This window comes from Scomber scombrus, chromosome 20, assembly GCF_963691925.1.
Source record: "Scomber scombrus chromosome 20, fScoSco1.1, whole genome shotgun sequence".
NCBI classification, from domain to species: Eukaryota; Metazoa; Chordata; class Actinopteri; order Scombriformes; family Scombridae; genus Scomber; species Scomber scombrus.
The window spans coordinates 25,349,109-25,366,303 of NC_084989.1; the positions used below are offsets into that span (position 1 = coordinate 25,349,109).

General features: G+C 44.0%; 1 pseudogene; it reads left to right on the forward strand.

The window, feature by feature from the left end:
- The window catches only part of LOC134002172 (uncharacterized), a 136,926-nt pseudogene that overhangs the window by 49,922 nt on the left and 69,809 nt on the right, over positions 1-17,195 (forward strand).

Consider the following 17,195-nt stretch of genomic DNA (forward strand, 5'->3'; position numbering starts at 1 on the left):
TTGTTTTGGGTACCAGGATGATGATAGTGGATTTTAAGCATGGTGGTACAGCAAACTGTTCCAAGGAGAGGTTGAACACCTCTGCCAGCTGATCTAAACCCGTTTCAGCACCAGACCTGACACTCCATTTGGGCCTGCCGCTTTCTTTGCATTCACCTTGATCAGGGAAGTCCTCACCTGGTGGCGCTGTTGGGCCAGTGATGGCTCCCCAGTGTGTGTATGTATTTTTTGTATTGCATGTGATTATAATAAACTTGGAAAAGTTTAAAAAAAATACAAAATAACAAAACAAAACAAAAGAACAGTAAAAAATCACTGACTAATGCAGTTTCACATTAAAAATCAGTGTTTCTGTTGACTGTTCGGCAGACCCAGGACGTCCAGGAGCCAAACTGCTGCTAATGTTTGTTCAGTTTATTTCTTTGATAACTTAAGATCCAGAGTTCAGATCTCTACTAAAATCATCAATGATCTAGATCTTAAAAGTTTATCATAAATGTGACTTAAAACTGAGCAAAAGTCAATTTAGTTTCTGGTGGACAACAACAACACTAACACACATGCACAAGATAATTATCATCTGTGTGTACTGTAGACGGGTATGAAGCCACCGACAGACGACCAAATGAAACATTACCTTAATTAAAATGATTGATTCATCTGGGTTTGAAAATGTTGGAAATATTTAGAATAATGTAAGATCGGAGAGTTCGGGAAGGTGTGTAAATGTGAATCAGTTCCGAGAGATATGATGGTGCCAGGTTGGGAAGGATCTTGTAAGTGAGGAGTAGAATCTTAAAGTCAATGCAGGATTTGTTAGGGAGCCAATGAAGCTGCTGCAGGGCAGGAGTGATGTGTTCAATAGAGGGGGTTCTGGTTATGATATGAGTGGCTGCGTTCTGGACCAGCTGGAGTTTGTGAAGAGATTTCAGAGGAAGACCAAAGAGGACGAATGTGTTTTCAGTTTTTTTCTCAAGGTGTTTCAGAGCCGTGTGAAGAGCGGCGGTCATTGCATCCTCTGTTGAGCGGTTTGCCCGACAAGCAAACTGATGTTTATCCAGGTCAGGTGGGATGATTGATCTGATGTGGGACAGCACTAGCTTCACGAAGCACTTCATAACTATTGGTGTTAAAGCCATTGAGTGATAGTCATTCAGGCACTTCATAGATGTTGTTTTGGGTACCAGGATGATGATAGTGGATTTTAAGCCACTTTTGTGAAGAGATTTCAGAGGAAGACCAAAGAGGAGAGAGTTACAGTAGTCCAGACGGGATGTGATCAGGGTGTTTACCAGGATAGCGGTGCAGTTTGGTGAAAGTGAGGGACGGAGACGATTGATGTTACGTAGATGGAAGTATGCAGACCGAGTAACGTTATTGATGTGGGCTTCGAAAGATAATGTGCTGTCCAGGATGACACCCAGGCTCTTTACCTGAGGAGAAGGAACAGTGGAATTGTTGATGGACATGGAGAAAATGTTGAGTGTTGCTAAGGTTGATCTGGCACCAATGAGGAAGACCTCAGTTTTTTCGCTGTTGAGTTTAAGCCAAGGACAGAGCCCTGGGGAAAACCACTAGAGACTGGAGAGGAGCCGGATCTCAGGTTCTTGAGTTGAACAAACTGTATTACAAACTGCCAGAGAGATCTGATCTGAACCAAGCCAGAGGGATGTCAGTGATTCCAATAACCTTAATACCTTTAACTGATCCAGTAGCTAAGAGTTAACACCACTGTATAAACAAGACAAACAACAAACACACAGTTTTTTCAATTCTGATGTTAACCTACTCAAATTAAATCTGAGGGTTGGTACGTTCATGTAGTATATATTATTTTTGTGCCTGAAGAACACAAATGTACTGACAGTCTGGACTGTTTATTTGGGGAAAGAGCTGCATGCAGCCTTTGAGCTGTCGGTTGGCCTCCACTAATGTCATGTGTCATAAAGAATGTGTTCATGTCCACAGAGAGAGGAAGAGGAGGGCTGTTTCTGTGGAGGAGCAGCTGTCTTGCTGTTCTTTGTGTCAGGACGTCCTGAAGGATCCAGTCTCTACCAGCTGTGGACACTGGTTCTGCAGACAGTGCATCACCTCATACTGGGACCAGTCTGCTTCATCAGGAGACTCCTCCTGTCCCCAGTGTGCAGAAAGATCCAGAACCAGACCTGGACTGCAGACAGACAGTCAGACCAGCACTGTACAAAGTAAGACTGAAGATCTGTCTGCTGATGTCATCATCTCTGAAAACAGGAATCTACCTCCTCTATCCTACTGAACATTAACAGTCACACTGATTTCTGTTTCATTATACCTTTTTTCTTCTCTTTCAGTAGAAAGTGGTCTGCAGGAGCTTTTAGATGAACATCAGATCAGTCTGAGCAGCACATGTGAATGTGTGACTCAAGGAACTGATGAAGCAGGAAGTGAAATCCTCCCCAATAGCATCCACAATGAGGTCTACATCACAGAGGGACAGAGTGAAGAGGTTAATACCCAACATGAGGTGAAGCAGTTTGAAACAGCTTCCAAGATGAAGACCCTCCATGACGCTCCAATCAAGTGTCAGGACATCTTTAAAGTCTTACCTGACCAACAGAAACACATCAGAGTGGTTCTGATGAACGGTGTCGCTGGCGTTGGAAAAACCTTAACAGTGCTGAAGTTCACTCTGGACTGGGCACAGCGCTCCAACAACCAAAATATCAGTCTGCTGATTCCTTTTCCATTCAGGGCGCTGAACTTGATCAAAGATGAGCAGTACAGTCTGCTCATGCTGATCCACGTTTTCTATCCAACATTACAGAAGCTCACAGCAGAGAAGCTCGCTGTCTGTAAAGTTTTGTTCATCTTTGACAGCCTGGATGAAAGCAGACTTTCACTGGATTTCAACAACAGTGAGGTCGTGTCTGATGTCACACAGAAGTCATCAGTCAGCGTGCTGTTGACAAACCTCATCAAGGGGAAGCTGCTTCCCTCGGCTCTCATCTGGATAACTTCCCGACCTACAGCAGCCAATCAGATCCCTCCTTCATGTGTGGACAGGTCTACAGAAGTACTAGGCTTCACTGCTACCCAGAAGGAGGAGTACTTCAGGAGGAGATTCAGTGATGAAGAGCAGTTCAGCACAATTATCTCACATATCAAGACATCCAGGAGCCTCCAAATCATGTGTCACATCCCAGTCTTCTGCTGGATCATTGCTACAGTTCTGGACCACATGTTGACTACAGAACAGAGAGGAGAGCTGCCCAAGACCCTGACTGACCTGTACTCACACTTCCTGCTGGTTCAGACAAAGAGGAAGAAGAACAAGTATGATGAGGGACATGAGAGGAGTCCACAGGAGCTGACGGAGGCTGACAGGAACCTTCTTCTGAAGCTGGGGAGGCTGGCGTTTGAACAGCTGGAGAAAGGAAACATCATGTTCTACCAAGAAGACCTGGATCAGTGTGGTCTTGATGTCACAGAGGACTCAGTGTTATCAGGAGTTTGTACACAGATCTTCAAAAGAGAGAGTGTGATCTTCCAGAAAACAGTCTACAGCTTTGTTCATCTGAGCGTTCAGGAGTTTCTGGCTGCAGTCTACATGTACCACTGTTACACCAGCAGGAAGACAAAGGTACTGGAGGACTTCCTGGGAAAAGAGTACACTAACTCATCTCTGGATGACTTCCTGAAGGGAGCCATGGAGAAATCTCTCAGGAGTAAAAATGGCCACCTGGACCTGTTTGTCCGCTTCCTTCATGGCCTCTCTCTGGAGTCTAACCAGAGTCTCTTAGGATGCCTGCTGGGTCAGACAGACAACAGTCCAGAAACCATCCAGACAGTCATCAACAACCTGAAGGATATGAACAGTGGTGATATCTCTCCTGACAGAAGCATCAACATCTTCCACTGTCTGATGGAGATGAACGACCGCTCAGTGCATCAGGAGATCCAAGAGTTCCTGAAGTCAGAGAACAGATCAGAGAAGGAACTCTCTGAGATCCACTGCTCAGCTCTGGCCTACATGCTGCAGATGTCAGAGGAGGTTCTGGATGAGTTGGACCTGAAGAAGTACAACACATCAGAGGAGGGACGACGGAGAATGATCCCAGCTGTGAGGAACTTCAGAAAGGCTCAGTAAGTCCAGATGTGATTAATATTATAAATCAGTGTAGATTAGTAGTTTAGTTCTTCAAATATAAATAATATACTGTTCTTATTATTGTTAAAATAGTTTTCTACTTGTTTATGAGTGTAAATAATGTTGATGTTTCAGTTGGTTGTTTATAGCTGTTAAATTAATGAACAGTTATTCTATTTATTTCTAGTAATTATTGGATGTTACAGTTTTTTCTTCTATGAGTCACATGTGACGTCATGGCGGCGCGACAGATGTTTGCGGCGGCCTCTCCTAGCTACATAGCAGTGCGATCGGGTGTTAATGTTGTGGATGAAAACAGTGTGAAAGTACAGTGTGTATGAGCAAAAGTTTCTTATGGAAGTCTGTAACAAAGTCCAGTGCTACGATAAACACTTGCTGGGCTTACTAGGCGAGCTTGGCCTTCTGCAACGTAGATCCCTGGTCACACCTGGAGTAACACCAGGGAAAAGACGCCTTAAGCGGTGTGACAGAACGCGTTAGCTGGGCAAGCGCGGGGGAGTTCAGGCTAGGCTAACTGCTAATCCACACAAGCCAGCAGTGCCTACACTTTTGCTGGCAAATGTGCACTCCCTTGACAACAAGATGGATTACATCAGACTATGGAGAGCGTCCCAACGTAAAGTGAGGAACTGCTCTGTCTCAGTTTTTACGGAGACATGGTTGAATGAGAACACCACGGACACCGCGGTTCAGCTGGAGGGGCTAACGCTACACCGGATGGACAGAGTTGCTTCACTAACTGGCAAACTGAGGATGCTCTGGTGGTTTCTACTTACTGCTCATCACACGTAGAGTTTATGACAGTAAAATGCCGACCATTTTACTTGCCGCAGGAGCTGACCGCAGTCATCATAACAGCTGTTTATGTACCACCAAGCGCTAACGGCAAGGAGGCTATGCCGGCTCTACAGCGGCATCAGCGAGCAGCAGGCGGACCATCCCGATGCCTTCTTCATAGTTGCTGGAGATTTCAACCAGGCAAGTCTCAAATCTGTTCTGCCCAGATTCTATCAGCATGTGAACATTGCAACAAGGGGGGAGAACACATTAGACCTGGTGTACACAAACATCAAAGACTCATATAGAGCCGCCCCCCTTCCTCATGTTGGTAGCTCTGATCACCTGGCTGTCATGCTAACACCAGCATACAAACCTAGGGTGAAGCAGGACAGGCCAGTGGTCAGAGAGATCAGAACGTGGCCACAGGAGGCAACAGCAGCACTGCAAGACTGTTTTGAAATCACACAGTGGGACAACTTTAGAGAGGCAGCAACACATGACAGTGTCACTAACCTACAGGAATACACAGAGTCTGTTATGGGCTACATCAATAAATGCATAGATGATGTGACAGTGGTCAAAACCATCAGGAGGCGTGCCAACCAGAAACCATGGCTAACCGGTGAAGTCTGTGCACTGCTGAGGGCCCGAAATGCTGCATTTAAATCAGGGGATATTGCAGCAAACAGTCTGGCAAAGAAGAACCTGTCCCGGGGGATCAGGGAGGCAAAGAGGCTGTATGCACACAAACTGAATAGCCAAAGACCCAAGTCGTTTATGGCAAGGATTCCAGAACATCACCGACTACAAGTCCCCACCCCCCTGCAGACATGTCACAGTGACCCCTCTCTACCAGATAAACTGAATGACTTCTACGCACCGTTTGGGGTCAACACCATCACTCCAGCACAGACACTCCCTCCATCATCCACTGACCAGGTACTTCAGCTGTCTACAGCTCAAGTGAAAAAGGCCTTTGCTTGTGTCAATCCACGCAAAGCTGCAGGGCCGAACAACATCCCTGGGCGTGTTCTAAAGGACTGTGCAGAGCAACTGAAAGATGTTTTTGCAGACATTTTAACACATCGCTCAGCCAGGCAGTCGTGCCTACTTGTCTCAAAAGTGCCACCATTATCACTGTCCCGAAAAAGTCAAATCCAGCCTGCCTAAATGACTTCCACCCTGTGGCCCTCACACCAATACTAATGAAATGTTTTGAGAGGCTGGTCATGCAGCACATTAAGAACTGTCTTCCTTCAAACCTGGACCCCCTACAATTCGCATACAGAACCAAACGATCCACTGAGGATGCCATTGCCACCACAGTCCACCTAACACTGTCTCACCTAGAGAGGAAAAACACCTATACCAGAATCCTCTTCATTGACTTCAGTTCAGCATTTAATACAATCATCCCGCAACAGTTGACGAAAAAGCTGAAGCTGCTAGAGGTGGACACTAGCACCTGCAACCCTCAACTTCCTGACACAGCGGCAGCAGGCAGTCAAACATCTAGAACCATATCAGTGAGCACAGGCTATCCTCAAGGCTGCGTCTTGAGCCCCCGGCTGTTCAGCCTGCTCACCCATGACTGTACTGCTAGACACATCACCAACCACATCATAAAGTATGCAGACGACACAACAGTGGTGGGCCTTATCAGTGACAACGATGAGTCCGCTTACAGGATGGAGGTGGAGCAGCTCACCGCATGGTGCGAGTCCCACAACCTTGTCCTAAATGTGGATAAAACGAAGGAGATGGTGATTGACTTCCGGAGGACTGGCAAACATCACACACCATTAAACATCCATGGTGCTGCTGTGGAGAGTCAGCAACGTCAAGTTCCTGGGTCTCCATCTGGCTGAGGACCTGACCTTCTCCACTAACACCACAGCAGTCGTCAAAAGGCATCTCCACCCCCTCCGGAGGCTCAGAAAGGCATGTCTCTCCACTCCTCATCTCACCACCTCTCACCATCCTTGCATACAGCTTCACTTCCTGCAGGGATTACGAACAGCAGCAGCTTAACAGGATTGTGAAAACAGCGAGCAAAATTGTTGGTGCCCCTCTGCCTTCCCTGATGGAGATCTACAAGCAGCGCTGCATCCACAGAGCTACCTCCATCATAAAGGACCCTCATCACCCCTCTCATGGACTGTTCTCCCTCCTGCCATCTACGAAGAGGTACAGGAGCATCTACAGCAGAACATCCAGAATGCTGAACAGCTTCTTCTTACAAGCTGTGATGCTGGTGAATGGACTGCGCCCCCTCCCCACACACACACTCATATCCAACTCCCCCCCCCAGTAGGCTGACAGCCAGCCATCTGGCAAAGACAATTCTTTTATGTAGCACTTTATTAAGGGTCACTCATGCACTTTTTACTCAACCCAAAATGCTGCTAAATGTCGGTCTGAATGATGGAACGAATGTTTGTTTTCTTTTATTATATTTCTTTTGTTTTATATTTTATCTTTATTTTATTTATTTTATTAATTTTATTACATGTTTGAATGTTTTTAACACCCCCTTTTTCTCTAATGCACTGCAAGGAGCGGGTGAGAAACGATTTTTCGTTTCAGCCTGTGTATGCAAATGCACGAAATGACAAATAAAGAAATCTTGAATCTATTTCTCTTCCTTTGGGTGTTGGAGGCTTCATTCAAACCTTGTGAAACAAATGAAGGACTTTAGAGTTTGTGGTTGAGGTTTTATTACAGCAGCATTTTATCACAACATATATCAGTATTTCACAGTTTCACAGACTTATTTTCCGAATTTACCCGGCAACCAGAAATACTATTTTCTGATTGGCTGGCAGGTTGCTAAATTGGAACAGCTATGAGCGCCTCGCTGTTCATTTCTGTATATAATATATTAATTTCTGTGTGGCGTGTGAGCATGTGAACTGCTTGAAATGTGTAAGACTTCAGTGCTCTAATTAACCAACATTAGACTCCGTAAACTACTGGTCATAGAGACTAAACCCCTGAGTGTGGTGAACCAAACCTTTTATTTCTCATGAATTCATATTTTTATTGTAAAGAGGGAAGTGGTGTTACATGGTGTTGTTCTGAAGTCTTTCTGATATTCTGTTGGTCACAGAAAGAAACTCTCAGCTGTTTTCTGTCTTGTTGGTGTAGAGAAGAGTAGTAGAAGGAAATGTACAGAGGTCTGATCAATATATAAGAGCAGAATGGCAGAATTCAGCCTGTTTAAAGAGATCTGTCATATGTTTAATGCTGATACCCTGATAACATCTTTCTGATGACATCAGGCCCAAATTAACACCCTAGGGTGACCCAGGGTGACTACTCTTAAAGAGCCCCCCTCCTCTGACTTCACATGTAAAAAAGTGAAATTTACTCTGGCATGAACACCATAGATTTACAAGAACATATAACTAAAGTACAGATTTACTGCACATACTACAGAAATTGTTAAGATCCAACCAAAACACAACACATGCCATACAAGCCCAACACTGATGCTCAAATCTGAATGCAACTCACATCCATCCATCCATCCATCCATCACAATGCTAAATGTCATTATTTCCATCATAAATGGCCTGTGTGAAGACTCCATGCAGATATTAACCAATAACGACTGTTGCAAGGACAATAATACCAATGTAAGAACATATTTTCTATCAGCAATAAAGTGCAACTGTACTGAAATAAACAGCATCTTTTCCTCCTTCTCTCTCTCCACGCATCCATTGTGCTGATTCAGATGTAGGATAGGCCTGTAGGTCTATCAAACTGACCTCACTGTGGCTCAGGGGCGGCTGTGGCTCAGGAGGTAGAGCGGTCGTCCTCCAATTGGAAGACTGGCGGTTAGCCAGTCTACATATGATGTGTTCTTGGGCAAGACACTTAACCCCTAATTGCTCCCGTTGCTGTGCCAACGGTGTATGAATGCGAGTGAATGGGTAGCTTCCTCCTGATGTGCAGGTTGGTACCCTGCGTGGTAGCTGCCTGCCATCAGTGTATGAATGTGTGTGAATGAGTTGTAGTGTAAAGCGCTTTGAGTGGTCGAAAAGACTAGAAAAGGCACTATGTAAGTGCAGTCCATTTACCATTTACTCACTGCATCACATATGTGACGGCCCTGGGCCTCCATGGTAGAGGGGATGGTCTGCCTTGCCTTCTACTCCTGTGTTTCTCTCTTCCCCTAGATGGTCTGGTCCCTCCCTCCTCATCAAGTGATTGAGATCACCTGTTGGGAGCCTTTTTAAATCCTGGCGTGCCACGATGTCACTCTCTCACTCTCTGGCCCTCCTGGAAGGCTGGTGCCTTTCAGGCTCCTTATGTTTAGTTTAGTTTGTTTGATTGCGTTAAGAAGTAGCCTTGGTTCATGTTATTTCGATGTTAAAACTATTGTTTGATTCATTTTTGTTAACTTTAATAAATTACTTTCATTTGAGCTCTTGCCGTGTGGTCCTCCCTGCTTTGTTGTGCTCTTAAACGAGCTGGGCATAACAAGTGGGGGCTCGTCTAGTTAGAACCTGGGAAATGTTATAGTTTCTGATAAGTTTGAGCATTTGGCTTTGGTTGGGAGGCCCACCGGAGTAGTTCTTTTGTTTAGATGGAACAGGTAGAGTTTGAGACTTTGCTTTAGTTTTTCATGGTGTTAAACTGCATGTGATCGGTGTGGCCAAGAGACTGGTAAGTTTGGGTTATGCGGTGCATAGCTGTGGGATGGTTGTAGCTGAGTAGCTGGGCTATTTTTCTGTCTGGCAGGAGCATTTTCTTGTGTCCCCCAGGTAGGCTGTAGCAGCAGTTATCTCACAAGGAGAAGCTGGTGGTTTGTTGTTTTCAGGGCTGTTTGTTATTTTTGTGTGTTGTCCGCGCGGCTGGCAGCATTTGGCTCGGGAGCACCCCTAAGTATTGGCTGGGGGCAATCTGCCTTCCCCAATACAGACGGTTTGTAGGTGCATAAATACCCACCGCCAGTACACACATGAAGACTAGGGAGCAGTTAGTAAGTTTGGGCTAGGCAGTTAGGAGGGGGTGCTCCTATCACTCATCATCCCTGCGGTTGTGTGCTGTGTGACTCAGGCTGCCTTGTGGTTGTTTTTTGAATAGGTTCAGGTATTTAACTGGATGTATTTTTGATAGGGTTAATGATGGACACTGGCAATAGTAATCCGTTGGTCTCTGAGTTTTTGGAAAGACCAGCTCGCAGTACATTAGCTCAGTTCAGAAAGGCAGATCTACTTGATTTGGCTACATTGTTGGGGTGGTCAAAAACTGATCAGGTGCCACGGAAGGTAGAGCTAAGGGACATCGTGGAAGGGTTAGCAGTGTCTGCCAAGCTTTTGGAGGTGGTTCAGGTTCCAGTGGCTCCATCAGTTTCTGAGCTTTTTGGTGGGACTTTGTCTTTTGACCAGTATATGTAGTTGGAGAGGGAAAAGGCAAACAGGGAGAAAGCGAGACTACAGTTTGAATTGGAACATGAGAAGATCAGAGCTGAAGTGGCCTTGGAAAGGGAGAGATTGCAGGTTGAGCAATTGAAGCTAGCGCTGATAAGAGACGGTAAAGCACAGGAATCGTTGTGGACTGGAGGAAGAAGTGAGTCTGCAGGGGGGCGTAGTGGTTTGGATATTGCTGAGAGCTTGCGTATTCTCCCGAAGTTCGATGAGAAACACCCAGATATGTTTTTTGCATTGTTTGAGCGGGTGGCAGATTGTAGAGGATGGCCAGATAGTCACAGGACTCTTATGTTGCAGTGTGTTTTCACTGGCAAGGCCCAGAGTTTTTTCTGCCCTTAGTTCGGCTGAAGGTGGCGATTATGCTACAGTTAAAGGGGAGGTTCTGAAGGCATATGAATTAGTTCCTGAGGCGTATAGGCAGAGATTTCGAAACTGGAAAAAAGGGGACAAGCAAACACCCATTGAATTTGTGCAGGATATTTTGGCCCATTTCTCTCGCTGGTGTTCTGCCTCTGGGGTGGACAATTATGTGGATCTCTGTGACTTGATTGTGTTGGAACAATTTAAGAGTTCTTTGCCGGCTCATCTTGCTACATACATCAATGAAAGGAAGGTCAAAACAGCATCGGCAGCGGCAGTTCTTGCTGACGAGTATGTTTTAACACATACTGGTGGCTCAGGTTTTAGTCGGGCCCACAGAAATGAGCAGCAGAGGGATGATTTCAGGGGTAGGCCTAGTAGGAATCTAGGGTCGCCCAAGAACCAGTTCATCCATCAGTGAGGCATGTTCCAGGGACAAATGGGAGGTTTGATCCAGCTAGGGTTTGCCATGTATGTAAAAACAAGGGACACTGGAAAGGGGAGTGTCCAATCAGTAAGACACGACAGACATCAGCAGATTCTAGTGTATATGTGAAGTCTGCTGGACTTGTGTCCTCTGCACGAAATATTGAGTCTGAGTCGGGTCTTCCTGGAGCAAATTCTTCATCTAAAAGTGTTGATGAGATGTATGCACCATTTGTTTCAGAGGGCTTTGTGTCCTTGGATGGGAAAGACAAGACCCCTGTTAAGATTCTGCGAGACACTGGGGCTACTGAGAGTCTCATTGTGGAGGGCATTTTGCCTTTTTCAACCGGTACTGCTACTAGAAGTAAAGCTCCGGTAGTTGGGGTTGAGTTGATTCCACTGTTGGTTCCGGTGCATCATTTTCATTTTTTCTCAGATCTTGTTTGTGGAGAGGTAGATATGGGTGTGCGTCCCCAGTTGCCAATCCAAGGCATAGACATTATTCTGGGGAACGACTTGGCTGGTGCAAGGGTCTGGAAAGATGGTCCGCCCCTAGTGTATGTGAGTTCACCCTCTCAGGTGTCTGGACAGCCGGATGATTGTGCTAGGCAGTATCCTAAGGTTTTTTCTCCCTGTGCAGTGACACGGGCAAGAAGTAAAGCTACGCTAGCGCAGACACAAGGGTCTGAACAGATTCAGTTTTCTCAGGCAGGGGATTCTGAGGAAAAGGGAGTCTTGCCTTCTGTCAGCAGTCACAAATTGGGGTCTGTGAGGCCATTAGCCACATTTGAGGTGGTGCCTGCAGAGGATTTTGATGTTCCATCAGAGCCTATTCTTACAGGGAGACTCAACAATTCTGCGTATTTGAACTCTTTGGACAGTCAGTTGAGTTATTTGTCGGATACTCAGCAGTTAGATGTGGTGCAGTTGTTGCATTCTCACTTGTCTCTCTTCTCAGATACTCCTTCAGTTACCAACCTGATTGAGCATGACATAGAAGTAGGGGATGCTCGGCCTGTTAGCCAACGTCCTTACCGGATGCCTGTAGGGAAGCGTCAGCGGATGGAGAAGGAGGTAGAGTACATGTTACAACATGGAATAGCTGAGCCAGCATGCTCCAGCTGGGCTTCTCCATGCCTGTTGGCAGATAAGGCAGATGGGTCTGATAGATTTTGCACAGATTTCAGAAAGGTAAATGCTGTCACCAAACCTGATGTCTATCCAATGCCTCGTATGGAGGACTGCATCGATCAGGTGGGGGGTGCAAAATTTGTGACTAAGCTGGACCTTTTGAAGGGGTATTGGCAGGTGCCATTGACAGCTAGGGCTAAGGAAATTTCATCGTTCATCACACCCTGGGGGTTGTTCTCATATTCTGTAATGCCTTTTGGGCTGAGAAATGCCCCAGCAACATTTCAGCGCCTTATGAACAGGGTTTTGGCTGGTTTGTCTGGGTGTGCAGCATATTTGGATGATGTGGTGGTGTTCAGTGACACCTCGGAGGCCCATGTTCAACGTTTGCGGGCAGTGTTTGACAGGTTGGTTGAAGCAAATTTGACTGTGAACTTGACAAAGTGTGAATTTGCAAAAGCGACAGTGACATATCTGGGTAAGGTGGTAGGCCAGGGGGTAGTTCGTCCTGTGCAGGCTAAGGTGGAGGCGATCGCTAAATATCCTGCACCAACATCCAAAAAGGAACTGATGCGGTTCCTAGGGCTGGTAGGGTATTATCGCAGTTTTTGCTGCAATTTCTCCACTGTGGTGGCTCCAATGACGAACCTCTTGAGGAAAAATACTCCCTTTATCTGGTCTCCATACTGTCAAGTGGCTTTCACGGGTGTGAAGAAACTGATTTGTTCTGCTCCTGTCCTTACAGCTCCAGTGTTTGACAGACCTTTTAAGGTACAGGTGGATGCAAGCAACATTGGTGCTGGGGCTGTTCTCCTGCAGGAAGGGGTGGGGGGAATTGAACATCCAGTTTGCTTCTTTTCACAATGGTAACCAGAGGCTTATGCGCTGGTTGCTATTTCTCCAGCCATATACATTGCAGGTATGTCATGTGAAAGGTCGGGATAATGTGATGGCTGACGCATTGTCTCGAGCTCCTGTTTGATGTACCGAAGACCTTTTTCAGTAGGGGTCTTCGTTTTATGGGGGGGGATGTGACGGCCCTGGGCCTCCATGGTAGAGGGGATGGTCTGCCTTGCCTTCTACTCCTGTGTTTCTCTCTTCCCCTAGATGGTCTGGTCCCTCCCTCCTCATCAAGTGATTGAGATCACCTGTTGGGAGCCTTTTTAAATCCTGGAGTGCCAAGATGTCACTCTCTCACTCTCTGGCCCTCCTGGAAGGCTGGTGCCTTTCAGGCTCCTTATGTTTAGTTTAGTTTGTTTGATTGCGTTAAGAAGTAGCCTTGGTTCATGTTATTTCGATGTTAAAACTATTGTTTGATTCATTTTTGTCAACTTTAATAAATTACTTTCATTTGAGCTCTTGCCGTGTGGTCCTCCCTGCTTTGTTGTGCTCTTAAACGAGCTGGGCATAACACATATTTACCCAGAAATAATGTAAAGGCTCGTCCACACCAAGAACTATAACGATAACTATAAATATAGAGTTTTAAAAATCATTCTAACTGCAGTGGATGGAGGAGTTCACACCACAACTATAACAACATCGACAGTGTTGAACAATGTCATTGAATCACTTTCAGAGAAACTGAGAGAAACACTGACAGCCAATCAGAATCCTTCCTATAAACCATACAGTACAACGAGTGTTGGGTGTAATCACATTACATTTATCTGTAACATGCTACAGTGTCTACATTCAGTAATCACATTACAGTTACTGAACAAACAAATATGGTGTTACTTGGGTTACATGAATTCTTCAATTATTATGTAAAGTACCAGTCAAAAGTTTGGACACACTTTTCCATTCACATCAATGAGAAACTGTATAAACTGGGCGGATAAAAAAATAATCAAAGATGCTTTTCATGAGACACTTATGGACCCACAGTGATGTTCAAGCTGAGTGTCTGCAGATCCCAAATAATAAGTGCGTCTTCAAACTGAGAAAGAGGCTGTGCGGTAACTTCATTTTCTCTCCTTCATCTGCAAGATTAAAGTAAAATACAGAGTAATGAGAGTTATGGTTTCATTCAAGCACAGTGAGGCATGTTTCCTTACTGGTAAAGATGAATGATATATAACCACTATAACCAGTTCTATTTCAGCGGTGGACATTTGTTGCATGTTATTTCTGGTCTCTCTCTCTCTCTCTCTCTCTCTCTCTCTCTCTCTCTCTCTCTCTCTCTCTCTCTCTCTCTCTCTCTCTCTCCCTCTCTCCCCCTCTCTCTCCTCTTCTTCCTGTTATCTCTCAAATATCAATTTGCATAAAATAAATATATTATGATAATAAAGAAGAATAGCTGAACCATGTTCATCACATTACAGGATGTCAAACTGTTCTGTCATCAAATGTATGAAGTAAATCTTCTTTCATGATAACACATGTTGTAATATATGTGTCATTACAGACTTTCTGACTGTGGACTCTCAGAGACTCACTGTGAAGTTTTGGCTTCAGCTCTGAAGTCCAACCCTCATCTGACACATCTGGACCTGAGTAGAAACAAACTGTCTGATTCATCAGTGAAGCTTCTGTCTGCTGGACTGGAGAGTCCAAACTGTAGACTGAAGACTCTCAGGTCAGTTCACTGACTGTCTGTTACTATTGTTTAACTTTATGTTTACTTAATGTTTAACAACTGAACCTAATTTATGTTCTTTTTTCTTTTTTTAACGTTTATTTTTCCAGGGGAAATTCACTGAGAGCAGTGCTCTCTTTTGCAGGAATGCCCTGTTCACATCCACACAGTCACACACATTGCCAGATCAGCTGCCCAGTAATGATCTGGCAGCCACTGAGCAGCTCCACTCATACATAACTTACATCATGAAGTTCATCTTCTCTTTTCCATATTTTGTTTTATTTTGATCAAACCACACACTGATGTTCACAAAAAGCAGGTTTGACTAAGTTGTCCTGATGTTAAACAGTGTACCCAAACACAAAACGTGTAACCACCGAACCCCCCCACCCACTCACCCCTCCCATGCCCTCTCCCAACCCCTAATCCGATTAATTCATTAAAGTATTTAGTTCAGAACACACACACACACACACACACACACACACACACACACACACACACACACACACACACACACACACACACACACACAGATGAATGCAGGTGTTTAAAGTATGTTTATGACTCAGGTTTTGTCCTTTAGATTGTGTGCAGCTTCTCCACTTGAAAGAGACAGACCCATCTACTCAGAGTTTAACTGGATTCACTCAATGAAACAAACAGCTTTTCCTTTTTCCTTCTTTTATTTGCAGGAGCAGTTTAGTTGACAGATGAATGGCATTAGTTGTATTTCATTAGTCTCATTAGCTTCATTAGTCGTTTCATTAGGTGAAAAACCTTTAAACAAAGAAAAGAGAAAAAGAAAATATTATAAATACTGTTTATTCTATTGAAAAAAATAAATATGAAATTAATATAAACAGGAAAATAAACATATTTGCAATTATTGAAAAACCCCAAAGTGTTTTATTTCCCTTTACTGAAACATGAAGTAAATAAAGTAACTCAATGTCATCAATTTAGGCTTTATATCAGGTAGTGAATGAATTTTAATACTTTTTAATGGTTTAATAACAAGCAGCAACTTTTTTGTTCACTTTTTACATCGTCAGTTTGAAATAATGAAAATGTTTTTTAATGAAATTAACTTTAAATCTGATTAATTGATTAATTGAACCGGGACGCTGTCTAGTAGAAATAAATGAGACACTGTTGAGATCTCTGCTCTACTTTCTTTTCTTCTGGGACACACACACACACACACACACACACACACACACACACACACACACACACACACACACACACACACACACACACAGAGTGATCAATACAGGTGTTTCAAATATTTTCATGACTCACTTTCATTTTAGAGAAAAGCTCATTGATGGGGACATAGTAATAACTACACATTTAAAGCCTGAACATTAATTGGATTATAAATGGATTTTAATCTACATCATTTATTCTTTATTCAGATTGAGGGACTGCAGTTTGTCAAAGATCAGCTGTGATTCTCTGGTCTCAGCTCTGAAGTCCAACTCCTCCCATCTGAGATATCTGGATCTGAGTCTCAACAAGCTTCAGGATTCAGGAGTGAAGCAGCTGTGTGATTTTCTGGAGAGTCCAGACTGTAAACTGGAGACTCTGAGGTCAGTTCACTGACTGTCTGTTACTATTGTTGATCTTAATGTTTAACAACTGAACCTAATTTTTGTTCATACATAACTTACATCATGAAGTTCATTTGTTTCCATATTTATTTTTTTACTGTACAAAGTTTAGTGTGTAGTTATAAAAGATGACTGATTGTTAAAGAAAGTGTAGAAAATGTCCACTGTTAGTTGTTAAAGTCAATGAATGTTTATAATTATTGGTAAAGAGTCACATCTGTATACAGAAGATCCTCTCAACTAATATCTGTTTGAAACTCATCCAGTTTACTTGATGAAGGAGAAATATTTCTTTATTATATTCTTTAATGTGTTTTAATGAATGAATGTGTTTAGGTCAGAACACCCACACACCATCCATAACAACATATAATATCCATCCATAATAACAGTTAATGGAGGAAATAACATCATGGAAAGAAAAATCTTTCTAATAAATGAAGAAAGTTTATACTGCCTCACAAGGAGAAGTCCTATTCCACTGCTAGACAGTTAGACTAAATATAACAGAGACACACTTGAGTTTAGGGCTGAAAGGATTTTTCGTGAATCAAAGTTTCTTTTAATCATTTCTCTGCTTTATGTGAGCGGCTCTGCTTGTGTTTCACACGGACGGTTATTACTGACGCACATCACAGAGTCTGTATTTATAAACTAGTGAAACGTGAGAGGAGAAAACAGTCTGACTGCAACCTGCTACAGTGGGGGGG